Genomic DNA, 17,795 nt, shown 5'->3' on the forward strand with positions numbered 1-17,795 from the left:
TGTTTTTAGTTACAGCATTCAATTCAGATTTGCGTTTTTTATTGGACACTGAAACATATTTTGTTATTCTTTTTAATATGGCTTCGTCAATAAGACGTTGTATAATTAATTCTGATAGTTTTTGCTATATTTGTGCTGAACATGTATTTGTAAAATATCGAACTTAATATTTTTTCGTCAAAATGATAAAGTTGTGCATATAAAAAAAGTAAGCTATTAGGAATCGCCCAGTATTTTCTTCATACTCAGAGCCACAAAAATACCCAGTAACAGAAAAATAATGGAGAAAACAAAACTTGTGTTGACCTGTGTAATTATATTGTTACGTGTGAGCTTAGAATTCAAATAAATCGTTTACCTACGTGTAAATAAACATAATTAGTAGTGTGCTTATTCTGATATAGGTAACATTAACAAATTGTGTCCGAATTGAATCAGTGATATAATGTCTTGCTTTACAGCGGTCGCGGGTTCGTTCCCTGTGGAGCATTTTCTATGATTACATTAAAAAAATATTAAAAATAATATAGTTTTAAATTACGCAACGTATTTTAAAGCAGTTTTTAGCAATAGATAGAGTGTTTCAAGTGGATGATTTGTATGTATAATACATGTACACCTGTGCAAAAGCGGGGCGGATAGATAGTAAAAAATAAAATTACATTAATTGTTAACGATAGGTGAGCCCTAAAGTGGCGTACCTTGGTACATAATTGGTCTTCTGCCTTATTGAAATATTTGTAGTGAGGGAATTTATTCAGCAAGGTGCATATATTGGTGGGGTGCAAGGTTCTTCTCAATAGGGGTGATTACGGTGAATCTATGGAACGCTGAGCTGTTCGTGTCTCTTGTATATAAAACAACCATCTTACAACTAAGTAGCTAATTAATATTGTTTTAATGGTGTAACGATGTCGCAAGAAGCCATTATTGTCCGCCCTTAACGTGCCTTTAAGTAGGTAGTGATTAAAATTAATTTTCCTGCTTTACTGACGATAATTGGATTATTGTGGTGATCTGCGATGGAATGCTGGGGAAATTCAATAGAATTCGTTAAAGAAATTCTATTAAATAACGGAAGTATTTGTCAGTATAATTATAAAAGAGAGTTTTAGATATTTTCGTTAGGAAATTTTCAAACAATTTTCATCGGATTTTGATTGATTGAATTAATTAAACAAGACTACAAGGAATCTGTACGAGTAAAAGCATATCGATCTCCGAAAAAATATATACATATTTTTTATACTATTACGGGGGCTAACAAGCATACGGCCGGTGACGGCATGATAGTAAATGATTACCGTAGGCTATGGACGCCTGAAACACCAGGGGTTTTATATGCGCGTTCCCGAACCTTAAGAAACCTTAACATACTTGACAAACTCCATGATGTACTCACGTGAGAAAATCTCGGCAGGTAGTCCTGCTTCTGGAATGAACTATCATTCCACAATCTAAATGTACGCGGGAGGAAGCTTCTCTGAAACCGCACTGTGCGAGACCACTTAGGGTCTATCGTGTGGGAATGAATTCTCAGTATATATAATACATTTTCATAATTTGAGAATGATCGCGAGTTAGCGATAGGTCAATGTGTCCAACTTCTATAATGGTTAAGGTCTATTGAAGTCAGCTGTTCCGAGGGTGGATTGAGGAAAAGGAATTTCACAAACTGAAGTTTTTATTATTTAATATAAACCATCAAAACTTCAGTCAATTTATTTTAACAAGTTGTATAGTGCTCACTAGATGGCGTTTATAATGAAAAACGAAACTATTGGAGATTTATTCTACGAAGATTTTTAGCGGCTCGATTGTTACCGCTATTATTTGTGTTTATGTGTTCTCTGTAGCAGCAGCAGGAAAGGAGATGAAGTGATAAGTCCAGTGATTGCTATTTACATTATGTATATTAACAAAATATTTACAATTGAGATATGTACAAGAAGGTGATTCGGTCTCGAATGACAAACGTGTTATTTCATCGGTCTCGAATGACAAACGTGTTATTTCATTCTTCTGTCGTAACTAGGTAACGGTGTTGCCACGCGATAATAATTAATTCACCACAGATTGTTAACTTATTTTGTGTTTTAATAATTTTCTGTTACTTGGTAAGATGAGTAGTTTTTTAAAACAAGACTTCAATGTTAGAATTTATATAATTTACATTAAATAAAATATACTTTAATATTATAATAACGTTCCCTTCCCATAAGTTTTCGGTTGGATATTCAATTCGCTGACAACATTGGAATTAAGAAACATATATTGAACCGTGGAATTATACGGCTAGACTAAGTAGAGTTACAGATAATTTACATAGGAAGTATTTACATTTCTGTTTTACGCCAGGCCAGAGTTATTATCAGTTATGTATGTATATTATCGTTACTACTGTTAGTTCTATCATATGCATAGATTACGATGTACGTTACTTCAGTGCATCTATAATAAATAATAAACCAAAAAGCCATACATACATATACGGTACAAATATATATTTTTTTTCACGCAAAAATAAAAAATGGTGTTTAAAATCATTATAAATAAAATAGACAAAAAAGCGGAGTGAAGTGCAAAGATTTGGTAATTTTATTAAATTTGTAACTGGCTTAATAAAATTGGAGGTTAGCAAGTCAAGTGTATTTTTTTTAATGATTTTTTACGTTTGTTACCTTAAAGCTCTATAAATGAGATTTGAGGTAACAAAAGTAATAAGTGCTTTAAAAAAACGTCGCTATAGAACTTGTTTTTTTAATCCCTGATGAAACAAACACACTTATTGCGTTGTACGTTACACGTGTCTTTGGCACTGTAGCTCTCAAATGAATGGACCGGATGTAAAAATTTTCTTCTATTTCTTCTAATATTTACCGGAACAATGGATAACTCGGTTTTGTGTTGAAAGTTCATCAAGATAGTTCTTTTATTATTAATTCAGGTGTACCTACTTAATATTTTCCAATTTTTATAATTTTTAATCGATAATATCGAATTTCTCACTTTATTTTTTAGAATACAAATTTGTGAGTGGTTTTTTTGTGATTAATTCCTAATAATTCTTCTAATGGTGGTGATGTGTAATGTGTATATAAGATGACGTCATTGGGGATACCTACTGAAGCACCAGTCCATACTATACTTTATACTTCTGCTTATACGCAGAAGATTAAAGCAGTGTTGATTAAGGTGAGTTATAATTTCAATTACTTAACATATTTAATTGGGTGGAAAAGGGACTAGTAATGTGGACTCAAGACCCCATTACGAAAAAAAAAGACGGAAGAAAAAGAACGCTCCTACTACAGGAGCGTTCTTTTTCTTCCGTCTTTTTTTTAAATACATTTTTTCTTCTAAATTCGAAATTTAAGTGACCAAATGTTTTTATTGGTGGCCAGTATTATTAAGCGCCCTTATCTCCGGTAAGCAAGCCGGTGATACAACCTGCTCATACTAAGGTAGTATACGGAACACTGGACGCAGTTCTTAAGTAAACAATCTAACTTGTTTAACTGTATCTGAGGAGGATTAGTGTGACACACGTGAGCATAATCGAAATGCACATATACGGAAATATTAGACACTGAACAAAAAGTAATTTAGTAGAAGGAGAGAGAAAAAAACAATGAAATTATAAATAGCGCGCTATTTATCATTTCATTATTTTTACACCATGCGATAAATGCCAGTTAAGTGCTGGTTGGATTTATTGACAACGTCAGATCCTTAACGGTTGGACAAAAAAGATTACTGCTATTCTCACATTGCAGTTGTGTTTAATTTAACAAGAAGCTATAGCGGCCTGTTATAATAGCCGGATAGGAGAATGAAATTTCGAACATTTATATAGAGAAAAAAGTGCGCAGAAAGCTAATATTTTTATAATATTATCCAAATATACATTAAATCATTATAAAAAAAAACATTACGCACACTTCCTTGTATTTGACATACACACGCATATATACTTTTTGGTTTATTAAAGTGTGGTCAGATTGGGAATAGATTCATATTGTTTGTTTTTAATATTATTTGTCTATAGCTTGTTTAATGTTGATTAATTATGACGCCCAGTGGTGCGACCACTAGCAGTTATAGTTTTTATAAATGCTGAGTGGGAGTCACATTCAGAGTTACTAGTATGTTTTAGCTTTTAAGTTGTATCCAGTATTCTTACTCACCAGTAAGCATACTGTAATGCTAAATAAATGTCTTTATTATTATTATTATTTTAAATTGATAATGATTTCTTTGATTCTGAGTACATATAGTCATGTAGTCCGTGATCAACTATTGTAAACTGTATATGATTACAATAGGTGGAACAATAGGTTATCAAGGACTTTATTGATAACGCAATTGATCAATTACATTATAGAATTATCATTAACGAGGAACCAAAATCGAATGGGTATTGATGTTATAAAACTGAATAGCGAACACTATTGCCAACCCACGATCAAGGTTTATGATCCACTCGCAAAAAGTATTCCAAGACGCAAATCTAGGGTTGCCAGATATAAATCAAGAAAAAGGGTAAAAAGCCAACTTGCGGCCCGGATATTTCATACCGACATAATATTTAACTTTTACCAAATGTGTACTAACCATCATATATATAATCACATCACATTAATGCGCCACAGTTACCACAAACATATTGTGACGTCTGTTGATATACTACAGACGTAAGCAAGTAAGAATGTTTGGAACACGGTGTTATGGCTGTTAAAAGTAGCGAAATTTACACCTTATGACAAGCTATATACCAGTGAAAGTGGGTCAAAATTGATCCAGCCGTTTCACATATTACCAAGAACAAACACCAAAATTTTAATTTTTTTTTATGGATTCGTTAGTATTGTATATAATTTCATAAGCATTTAGTAATACACATTTATTTTGAAATTACAAATAGATTCTTTAATTTTATTTATTTGTATAGATTTTGGTTGAAAAGTTAGACTAATTGCAAACTTTTAATATCGGAACTGTAACTATCGTAAATCTATGACATTTATTTAACTCGATCGAGTGACAACCCTGCGTATAACAGTAAGAGGGATGTAATAAAATCGGTAATTCAGTGAAAAAATACCGGAACTTTGCTGAAACCTGCTTAAACTCTTGACAATTATTGGTCGTATAGTAAACGTGGCTCAAAAGTTGAAGCTGCCTTCCTACACAAAATAACATAATTTAGACAAATTATGTTATTTTGTGTGCTTTAGGCCAGTTATTGTATGTTTTGCATTGCAATGCTTTGTTTTCGGCATCACTCGATTTTCCATGAAGAGACGGAGGTAATTCTGTATAAATGAGCGCATTGTGTTGAATGTTTGTAGTTATGGTAAGATATCGGCTCTACATATATCCTGTACAGATCGTGTGATAAATCACATCTTAAGTAGATTTATTATTGAAAACGTAAATATATTGATGGCCTCAGAAGTCTAGAGGTTCAGCACATCGCCATACTTCCATTGTTCGCGGGTGCGATTCCTCGCACGGTACAAACAATTATAGTCATGAGTATGATTGCTAGTATCGGTTTGGGTGTTTTCTATATATATTGTGTATGTATTTATAAAAAATTGTATGTGTATATGTATTTAAATCATTAATAATCATTCATCCGAATAGTTAATAAGAAAAATATAAATTGTCACATAGATATTTTACCGACCAGGTCTGAACACTTGACCTCTTACGTCTGCTTTAGGGTATTAATCCTCTAAGCTGGGACGCTCTTCTCTCAGGGAAATAACGATATTAGTATGACGTGTTTTCATGTCATACTTTAACTAATATTGACTATATGTATTAATTTATAAATATATATATATCTAATAAGCTCTGAAACAAATATTGTCAGATATCACGGGTCGGTCTAAATGCTTCATATTCTTCATATCGGTTGCTATCTGCTATATGTGACGGGGGAGATAATGTTACAACACGCATATTGCAGTAAAGTGGGGGAAAGATATTCTAGTGTCCCTAATTCTAACAATCTACCATCAGGTCGCTAAGCTACTTGAGCTGACCTTATCCTCATATTATATATATCATGAATTAAAGACATAATAATAATAATAAATATCCTTTTTGCCACGCACAACCACATTGTGGAATCACCTTCCAGCAGTGGTATTTCCGAACCGATACGATATTGAAACCTTCAAGAAAAGAGCTTATTCCTTTTTAAAAGGCCGACAACGTACTTGCAATTCCCCTGGTGTTGCGGTTGCTCATGGGCGGTAATCACTTACCATCAGGTGAGCCGCATGCTCGTTTGTCCCCTGTGTTATAAAAAAAATATTGACATATAATGACTAAATAATAATATAGCTATATATAATTTTTTAACATTTAATTATATTAATTTCATTTAAGTTCTTTCCGTTTCATTTCGATTCATTTCGTGACGTTTCGTTTCATTTATTTCATTTCGTTTCGATTCTTTCCATTTGTTATCCTCCACTGGTGCCCAACAAGCGTTAAAAAAATACACTATAATTGGGAACAATTTTTTGAAGTCGGCTATATAACTATAATATGCTTATTCTAGACAATTTGGTTATTAGACCAACAAATGTTTAACCGACAAATCTATTCTTTCTTATTTTTTCTTAATCTCATTTTTTCTTATTTTTTCAACAGTTACCACTTACAATCTGCAGATCTACTCTGAATTTTGTTGAAAGTTTTTGAAAAACAATGTCATAGACCACAAAATATAGAATTAATTTATTAATACTAAGAAATAATAGTCTTTACATAGCATTAAAATGAAGTCGCTTCTGCTATTGTATTGCTTAGATCTTTTAAATAAAGCAACGTATTTTAATGCAGTTTTTAGCAATAGTTAGAGTGATTCAAGAGGAAGGTGTATATGTATAATACATGTACATCCGTGCGAAATATAGGCCGGTAGCTATTAAGAGTATAAATCATGAGTATGCAACGGTATCTAATGTCATTAAAACGGAAGTATGTAGTTTCCTGAGTTACTTGTTTGCTGTTAGACTAATTTACATATTTCTATAGATCTCTTGTTTTCCTTGTCTAATTGGAATTCCACATTCATAGTTACCATCTAGGAAGGGTGCAAAGCTTATGTACCCTATAATTTCACTGCTTTTAACCGAAATACCTAAAATTTGTTTCTAGAATCTATAAATTGAATGTAAGCTATCCTATCTTTCAAATTGCACACAATGTTCATATCAAAATTGCAATCGGTTCAGTAGTTTAACAATATATACATATGTATATTCATGAGTATGATTGTTTGTATCGGTCTGGGTGTTCAATGTATAATATGTAAGTATTTACGAATATATATATATGAATTTGCATCAGATAACACAAGTTTTAGCTAGCTTAATTTGGGTCTAGATGGCGCTGTATGAATTGTCCTTAGATTATTATTATAGAGATGTGTCAATTTGAGTTACTAACTCGAGTTGGGAGAAATCACCTGTTTAGGACTTTTTCGAATCCCCAGTGAGTGGACGTGTATAATTTAAGAAGTGCTCGGATTCAATTTAAATATGTAGGAAATACGAGCTCGTTATTGAAAAATATTAAAAAAAAATCACCTAAATAGGAGGATTTAACCTGCAGCTATGCATGCGCTCAATAAGTCCTTCCGCGGGTTTGGAGTGCCATTTCCACTCGTACACTATGGTTCGGTGAAGCTATCAAGGCTAGCAGCGGCTAACAACATTGGAATAATTAGAAAAATAAAAAAAAACAGTTTCAGGTAACGAGTCATGTTTATTACGAGACCGATTCGACGATCTCTAATATATCATACTCAATTCTATATAAATACACGTGGAAAACAATAAAAATTTTCTGTACCTAAGTAATATAGAAAATAAAATATTTTATAACCTACAACCTTGACTGCCTTTAGTGTTGGTTGGTTTTGCCGTGGTGTTTTATTGTAGTTTTACGATCGCATTTAAATTTGCTAACGTGAAAAAATTCCAAAATACATCGCTGTACGTGTTTGATACTGAATTGATACATGATTTGTTTTATTTCATACACCGACTTCGAAAAGGAGATATTTTTGTATTACTATTTGCGACTATATGTACCCATTTGGTTTTAGCAGGCAAGTAGCGCATAATAGTAATATCACAGATACTACATAATAATGTTAAATAACTTTACAATGCGCATCTTAATTAAATTTTCAAGAAGATCATATCCTTCTCCATCCCAAATACAACAATTATGTCAAATATAATGATAATTGGTCAATCCCATCAACTGAATAAAGGTCACTTGATTAAAGCGTAACAAACAAACAAATTTATTGGCGTGTTTAAATTAATCAGTATTTATCTAAATATTGTTCCCAAAACGATAAATTTTGTGTAATAAATTACGCCTTTTCATAAACAGCACTGATTTACTGCCTCGTAAATTAATCTTCCAGTAAAACGTGTTGAAGTTTTGAACTGTAAGTTTAGTCCTATGTTTGGATTTTGAGGCAATTAATAATTATTTTACGATTCCGAACGAGCCGGCGTTTTGATGCGTCAATCATAATCAGTCTTAGACGAGTATCGATTAAATACGCCTTTCCTCCTGTTCTTCTTCTGTTTTATTTATTATCCGACGACTGAGCAAAAAGGAGGGTTATTGTTATGGCCGGTGTCAATGTTCTAATGTTCCCTCAAAAAAGTATGGAAACAGAAATATTATATCTGAAATTATACTGTCGTGTACTGATTACTATCTTTTCTGTATGATAATATTTATTAAGTCTTTATTAGTTAAGTTTTAGTTTATTTTTTATTTTTTAAATATGGTTATTGCTAAATTTGAATAAAAAAATCGAATAATGAATTGTTTTTATATAATAAGAATGTCAACTAGCTTATGGAAAGTGGCAACCATCGCATATACATATATGAACAGCATCAGGTAACATAATCTAACGCCGGGGGTATCACTCGTTTGCTTCCACTTTGGAGCTCTAATATTACCATACCCTGTAATCTCATATCTTCAACTGAAATATAACTTCTAAAGTCACTGCTTGATGGCAAAAATAGGTGTGAGAGAAGTGTCCACGCAAATATTTTTTTACAATACTCCTTTAGTAATTTTATTAATGTTTCATGTTTATTTTTAATTTATTTAGGTCAACACATTTTATATCTGGCTTCTGGCTATTTTGTTACATTTTTCAACGAACGTGTAACCCACTATGTTAACCACTAATTACTGTAATTATAATATGCTGCCTAAGGTGCATTTTCGTGTATTCGCTATAATTTAAATTTACACTGCACATATGTCTATGTAAATAGTATATGTTGACTACTATTATTTATATTTATTATTAATATGTATTTTTATTTTTCTAGTCCAGTCTTGTGCCACCTGCTTTCTTCTTTCCTCTACCCAAAGGTTGTGTGGAAGATTCGACTGCCTATTGTACCTTATTACTTTTATTTACTAGTATTTTCTTTACAATTTACTTCATGATGCAATAAAGAGTAAATAAATAAAATAAGTGCACTTGTAAAGAAACTAAAAAAATGAAAGAAAAAGTGAGCAGAAAGCATCTATCAACGATAAAAATATTACATATAAAAAATCCTAATAAATGTTTTTTTTCTTCTCTTTATTTATGTAGGAGCTTTGGATCACAATAGTGAGTATTTTAGTACCATCTCAGCTTCTAAATTAATTACATACATATTACATCTAAATTCCTCTAAAGACAAATATTACTGATTTAAAAAAATAATAATTTTCTACAGATTATTTAATTCATGTTCCGATAAAATACATTAATATAATTTGTTTAAATTTATTTCTTTCAAGAAGACTTGTCTTTCAGTCTCGTTCTTGAAATTATTAAGTTATTTACAAAGATTATATGTCTGAAATAAGTCATTAAATTCATATCCACAATTATATAGAATTGCGTCTGCCACGAATGTTTTTATCAGTGCAATAATTCAGTTTGCACGAGGCCATACCTCACAAACTCACATATCCTGTGTGATTCATAGCTCCCTATCCTATTAAACCTATAAACGTGAAATTTTTGCGAGGATGGATGAATGAATTTTTGTTACTCTCATTTAAAATCTATTGGATGGATTGTCATTACAATACAAATAATATAACATATATCATCTTAGGCCAATTCACATAGCGCTATCTAATTCTAAGCTACGCAGAACTTATGTTATGGTTACTAGACAACGGATATAACTACATGATACACTTTTTTTATAATTTGTATGTAGGATTTGAAACTTGGCGGTATGAACGAATGGGAATGAGTATGAATGAATGGAAACGGAGGAGCGAATGGATAGAAACGAAAGAGTGAATGGATGGAGAAAGAAATGAATGAGAAAAGAGGATGGGCATCGCTGTCTTCCTCGTAGACTCCCATGTAGTTAGGTCCTTTCGTGTATAGCAAATGTTTTTTTTTGGTAATTTAAATAATAAAAGTAATTCCTATAAAATAATCATCCTGTTATTCGCGAATCCTCATTCCCACATGTATATACATAGATACACATACATAATATACACCGATACAAACAATCATACTCATGAATACAAATGTTAGTACGGTGCGAGGAATCGACTTACTTCCGCTTTACTTCCGATGGTTGTATCGGAAGTAAGGCGGTGTGCTAAACTGCTGGATGATCGTCAATTGATTGAAGACATGATATAGGTTTTTATGCGTGGATTTTTTACCTATTAGGGTTTTTGATGTCCTACTTACCCTTCAAAAACCCATGACTCAAGAACTCTAATGGGCCGGATAAAATTGTTTTCTATCTGTCGAAATAAGTGAAGTCGTTAAACAAATGTTGTACCAAGGGCAGACGATTCAGTTTATGTTGTACAGTGTACTTTAATACGGCGCCAATATTGCAATAAAATGAGTTTATTTAAGGGCTATGATGGTCCGTATTTATTTACGGTAGTGACCAGTATTTTTTATAAATACCAAATGCCAAACAATCTGGCCAACCGCGTAATAGTAAGAGACTTATGACAATCGAGGTATTACTCATGTTGTTCTGTCTCTTTATAAGAGACACAAAAATCAAACTGTAATTTCACTCTTAGAAACCCCCTCAGATCGATCCACCGAATTCAAACGGGGATCAAAATTACGACGGCCTGAGCCGAGATTCGAACTCGCCCCCTATCGTCGGATGAATCTGTAAAAGTCAGCTGCGGCCAACAGCGCTAGAGTAGTCCGAAAAAAAATTTTAGAAGATGTCATGCATCTTATTCTGTAATTTACGTTCTTATCTGATACCTTTCAAGCAAAATAGTTGCTTGGCGGTTCAAATACATAAAATAGAGGTACTCACGAAGACGATGTCTTTGTAAACATCTACCTAGATGATACTAATTTAGAAAGCCTTATAATAGTATAAGCTTGACACATATAGCATATCTTATCAAGTCTTATTACACAAGGTGTTTCTTACATCTTGTAAAAGTATGCTACATTAATTAAGTACATAATACATACTTATTTAGTAACTATAATAACTTCATACGCATGTATGGTTGTTGTATGTTCTAACCAAAAATTGAAGGGTATACGGAATAAGGAATATTTCTACACCATACCATTATATGTTTTTAGTAAAGACAATGTTTATAATATATTAAATCAGTGTAGTTGTTTTCCTGTGGAGCAATTTGATTATTAAGGGAAGTGATTCCATAATCGATTCTTTATTAAAGTTTTAAGCAATGTGAACTTCAATTTAACATTAGATATATGTTTTGAAAATTTACTTGCTGCTTCATTATCAATTTCCTAGTGATTTCTTCCATTTTTTATGCTATAAACTAAGTCATAGCGGGGGTGGGAGCATGGCACTAAAAAGGTTGGGAAACACCGTATTAGATAATATATAAATTTGTATGCTATATTATAAGGTAGTTAAATTCTGGCTTACATATGCTTTATTTTTTTATTGTCTTACGATTTATACATCTACATATAAACTTGGTCAATATTAAATAACAAATTATTATCTTACTACAAATTATTATCAATTATTAAATTATGCCTCATTATCTTTGATTTGCGTGATGGTTGATTGGTAGAGAATGTCATTTAGGCCCGCAAAGTATATATTTGTTGCTCCTCGTTGTGTGTGCAAAAGAATGAATAATAAATGAATATGGAACTATCTCCAGAATCCAATTTGTATGTCAAAATTCATTATAGCCGATATAGCGTTTTATACTAGAAACTATAATTTATAACAGATTTATAACATAATATATATTAAACACATAAGAAGTGCATTCCTTACTCAGGTAGGTACCTGCAGATTAATAGAAAGATAGTATGTAGTTTAACAAATATTGAATCAAGTACAGTGTATGATCATACTCAGTTCAAACATATATCATGTTTGAACTATCACGTTATCACCTATATAGGTATTTGTAGTGATTCATATATTTTTTATTTTAATTGAGTAGGTATCTGTCCCTGTTATACAATCTATCTTTACGATTAATTTCACTAAAATCAAGTTTAGTAGTGAAAACTTAAGTAACAGACAGGAACACTTTCGCATTTAAAATGCATTAGGATTAAGAAAATAGCTCGGAAGAAATAGACAAAATAGTTAATAATGAATAAAATTACAAATACATTTTGTGTATTTGTCATTTTTTTATTAATTCGTTTCTATTTTTGTTCTACTTCATTTTTATTTACTTACTTTATATTCTATACAATAAAAATTGAAATTTTCAATGCCTCTTCAAAATTTTGAAACGATCCTTATTTATATTTTAAGACTACAGATCTAACAATGTTCAAGTACTTAAATAGATCATGTATACGTACAAATCCCTAAAATAAATATTTTTTATTTCTATTCTGTTCTATTCTACATATGAATATAAATACGGTATATACACCAAAATAACATTTTTTGTCTGTCTGTCTGTTTGCTCTGGCTAATCTCTGAAATGGCTGGACCTAACTTGACGGGCCTTTTTATGGCAGGTAGCTGATGTAATACTTAGGCTGCTTTTATTTTAGAAAAATGAAGTTAAAATCCAAACGACTCGCGGACGAGCGTATAGCGTGTACTGCTAGTATAATATATGGAATGAATATATGTACATACACATGGCACATAACGCCTGAAATTTTTTGATAGCAATTTTTAATAATAACGTCTCTATGTTTCACAATACATGTCCGCAAAAAAGCGTTTCGAATTATTTTGCAGGTTATTGTAAATTACTTTTACAAGACAAATTGTACTATTAGCAATTCAATTTTGACCAAATTTGTATAGGACTATATGAAAAGGGCTAGCTTTTAGATAAAAAAGAATTATCTTAATCTTTTATCGAAAATTTGAGGTTATCATTGGGGAGAACGTGATTATAAGCTATATGGTTTGTTGGCCCCATTGCTAGTAATATATATTATATTGTATAATATATATATATTATACAATATTTTATATTATATATTGCTCCTATAATTCTTCACTGTTGCTCCGCCAGCGATGATAAATAAAGGTACATCTGGGTGAATGGTTTACATTAGCCCAGATGTACCTTTATATTATCATCCATTAAAAAAACACATTACCAATCAAATTAAGAGGCTCGTTCTTTTTGAAAGTGAAGAAATGGATAGTGACAGTAGTCAATACTGATTTATGCTTTTATTGCATACAGCACATGGTGCTTTATGACAGGGAGGGTGATCTAATGACACGCGTGATATTCATGGCACGCGACAGAATATTTTAGGAACTCATCGGATCAAATAGGTATACATTTTAGTTCAAAATAAAAATATTATTATTTCTTTATGTTGTTTGTAAATACAGAGTTATGAGTTGGTGTATTTAGTACTATTATTTACATTATATAAACGACTCACATAAATCTAATAAATTGTTTTTTTTTAATAATAAAATTAATGAAAAAGTAAAAGATCATGTTCGCACATAAAGCCTCGCCACTATTCGAATAGTCAGTGAAATACATATTTAGCAATAGATGTGCCATGTGTAATTGCTATGTGGAGAAGTGTAGGCGTATCTATTGTAACACTGGAACTATGCAAATGACTTTTTGTCTTCTATCGAAATAATAGCACATAATATTGCCTTGGCTCCGTGGTTTTCTACCCCGATTTACACCCAAAGGGTCGTGAGTTCAAATTTGCTGGTCAAAATCTGAATAGGAGCCTAATTGAGAAAAAGTCTATGAAAAATTGTTCGCAAGCGAATGCGATTTATGCAGGCTGGGATGCCGTTTAATCTGTATTAAATTTTTCAGAAAGTATCGTAGCCTAGTAAATAACTACCGTGACTAACATAAAAAGACCTGTTTCATTTATTTGCCAATAAAATATGGTACAGATTAAAGATATATATATATAGAATGGTATAAGAATTATTTAGTAGACAGTGTTAGTCAATTTAATCTATCATATTGATATATGTTATCATATTTGCACTTTTTGATAAATGTTCTATATAAATAGAGTGAACATTTACCACAGCCTATTTTCATCACTAATATTTATTGCATGTCTGCCCTGGAATATAATTGTAGTCTTATTAATAACTCTAATAAAAATATTCTTATATCATAACTAAGTACATCAGAATCAGGGGCGTAGTTTTTTCTAAAATGGATGATAATGGAATGGTGCACCAATTTGCGCTAGCGGTTTACACTGGCGGGGCCCCAGTGGAGATTGATAAGATGAACATAAGGTCAGGTTAGGTAGCATATCGTGAGAAATTCAAGAAGAATTTATCACGATGGTTTCCAGGCGAACCGCGTGGAAGTCAAACTGACAAGTTACACTGCTAGCAACTGGCTCATCAGTTCACATTACTAACAATTCCCTTTCCTAGAGAGGTATTAGGTACTATGACATAATCGGAACATGACTGATAGACTAGCTAGAAGTGATGGCTTTGCATGCTTCAACAAAATTTCTGGGATTGTCAGTTGAGAACTATCCATTTGGACTTTTCATTATTTTCATAATTATCAAAACGAGAGTTGTATAAAAAAATATTATTGCAAAAGTATGAAATTTAGTTTATGTTTTGTATAAAAATTTATATAATAAACGAAACAGTTTTATAATTTTATGTCATTTAATAAATAGCGTAACAATACGCTATTTATGAAGTGACGTAAAGACTTTGGTATTTCTTCTTAAGAAAATTATGTAAATATGTCAATTTATATGGAGAACGAGTGCCGAAAACTATTTGAATTCAATTATAGTTTAAAATAACATTACAATAATAATAAACATGTTACACACGTTACCATAAACTAAATACACACATCGTACAAGTTAGAGTAACAAAGACAAATTACTTCTTTTTGTTTATTCAGCCTTTGGCTATTGCTATATCAGCCTCAAAGTTACACAGTACTTAAATATTACAGCATATTTTATGTTACATAAGCTTAATATGTAATATAACACATTAATACACGACAACCCTGGACAAATCACATATCACCATATCCTGAGCTATTTAGAGCTTAAGTTATGGATAGGTATTAAAGTACACAACAACAGATTTCCACCTAATCCTTTCTTAATTATTAAAATATAATTCTTTAATTAATTTTGTTTATTAACTAGAATATTATACACATAGAAAACACCCAGAATATGTAATATACATATACATAGTATAAAACTTGGTCGCTGTCGCCGTCTGTTTGCTTATATCTTTTAAATTACGCAACAGATTTTAATGCAGTTTGCACGAATAGATACAGAAATTGCAGAAAAAGGTTTAGATATGTGTATAATATTGGTATATTATAGTATAGAACAAGCCAAGAAATTCAAAGATTTACAATGCATCCGTGCGGGCTCCGCACTCTAGTTAATAATAAAAGCAAATTAACATCGCTAAATTTCGCCAATCATAGGAGTTATATACAATAAATCATTTGATATAGGTTATAAAATTTTAAAGAAGTAGAGGATAACAATTATGAAGGGATATTTGCACCTCGTAATAAGCCTCGTTGAGGCATGACAAATTAAATCAACAAATTAGTCATTTATATCAGGAACAATCATCATTACAATACATATTACAAATATACTTATTTATTAAATGAAGGCGATATAATTACGTATGTAGGAAATTTGTAATGTTAAAACATTACACTGAACGACAAGATGGCGGCCGACTGTCAAATGATATTGATATTGTTCAAACTTGAAATTTAAATGAATGTGGTTCAATTTTGACCACTAGCCATGATTAATTAATATTTATAAGCTATTTAATGCTTTATTATTAACCCGCTTAATACATAGATTCACTACCGTGGTATAAAATCAATCCCACGAGTACTTCACAAGTAATACTTCTCTCTACACCCTTAAAGCCGGCCTATTGTCTCTAGAACATATTCTTATAAGATTTACGTCCTTACTATTGGCATTTGACTAACAATCTCCGTGATGTACGTAAGCGAAAATGAGTCTTACAGTATAGTGTTAGAGATAAAATTGACAATATCTTTCTATTGTTTTAGAAAAAACTGCCTGAGTGAAAATCAAAACCCTACTGATATATGGTAGACAATATTACCTCAACAATTCACCTGAAAGCAGTAAAAGAAGGGAAGTTTCAGATAAATTTATGTGATCCATTTTTGTCTTGGGGTTATTGGGGAGGGGACTGTTAAGAATGGGGCCACTTGTCCCCATCAGATCGATCTGCAAAAAGCCCCCCTCCCCTTTTCTGGTAAAATCATCGCGATAGGTTAACTGACCTGACATAAACAATAGTACTGAATTTATTGATGTCCCGCTAACGTATACTGTTAGCGCAGGCGGGTGCCTATGTCTATCCATAATCTTCTATAAAAAAGAAATCGAGGGATATTTCCTTCACATCTTTAGAACTAAGTTCTATATTTATTTTGCAAATATTACTGACATTAACATGCAATTATAAATAAGTTTAAGTACAATTGGCAGTGATATATTTATAATACTTTATAAAATGCAATGTATTTCATACAATCTAAGCATACTTAAAGGAATGTTAGATATACCTCATGGTGTTAAGTCCGCCATATGCATCTATATTTGTGCATTAAAGATTTAATAAATAAATATATATGTATACATAAAAAATATTTAATATATTTTATTTTTTATTTTTCAGGTAAGTGACCGATCTCCAAATTGTCTATGGGTAACGTATTTTAATACGCTTTTTTATTTCATTATTGTGTACTACAAATAATCATCATATATAAAGTAATGTTAGATGCGTAAACCTTCAATATCAATTCTATTACGTTGGGCGCGACTGGATTTACTTCCGCTGATAACATTTCATGCACTTCGCTTTACACCTTATCGCTAAGTAATAAGGCCGAAGATGCTTTGACCTTTATGACAAAACCTAAGACGTAGAGATCGAGATGATATTTTCACGAGGATTTACGCATATAAATTCATCCCTTAGGAGCCTATGACGTCTGTCAGAATTTTAATTCAAGGAAGCTAAAGGAAAAAGCATCTTATTTTATGTTGAGCACAGTTTATATTCGTTGGTACCGAAATATTACATTATACATGATATTAAACTTTAAACTGAATATCAAGTATCCATAGGCCACGGTAACCTCGAAAAAAGTCTTTATAAAAGATACCTATATTAAAGTTTCTTAAGAGCCCAGACACAAGCGACACCACTGGTCTATCAAGA

The sequence above is a fragment of the Achroia grisella genome, unplaced genomic scaffold (assembly GCF_030625045.1).
Source record: "Achroia grisella isolate CSIRO2021 unplaced genomic scaffold, CSIRO_AGI_Agris_v1 utg783, whole genome shotgun sequence".
Taxonomy (NCBI): Eukaryota; Metazoa; Arthropoda; class Insecta; order Lepidoptera; family Pyralidae; genus Achroia; species Achroia grisella.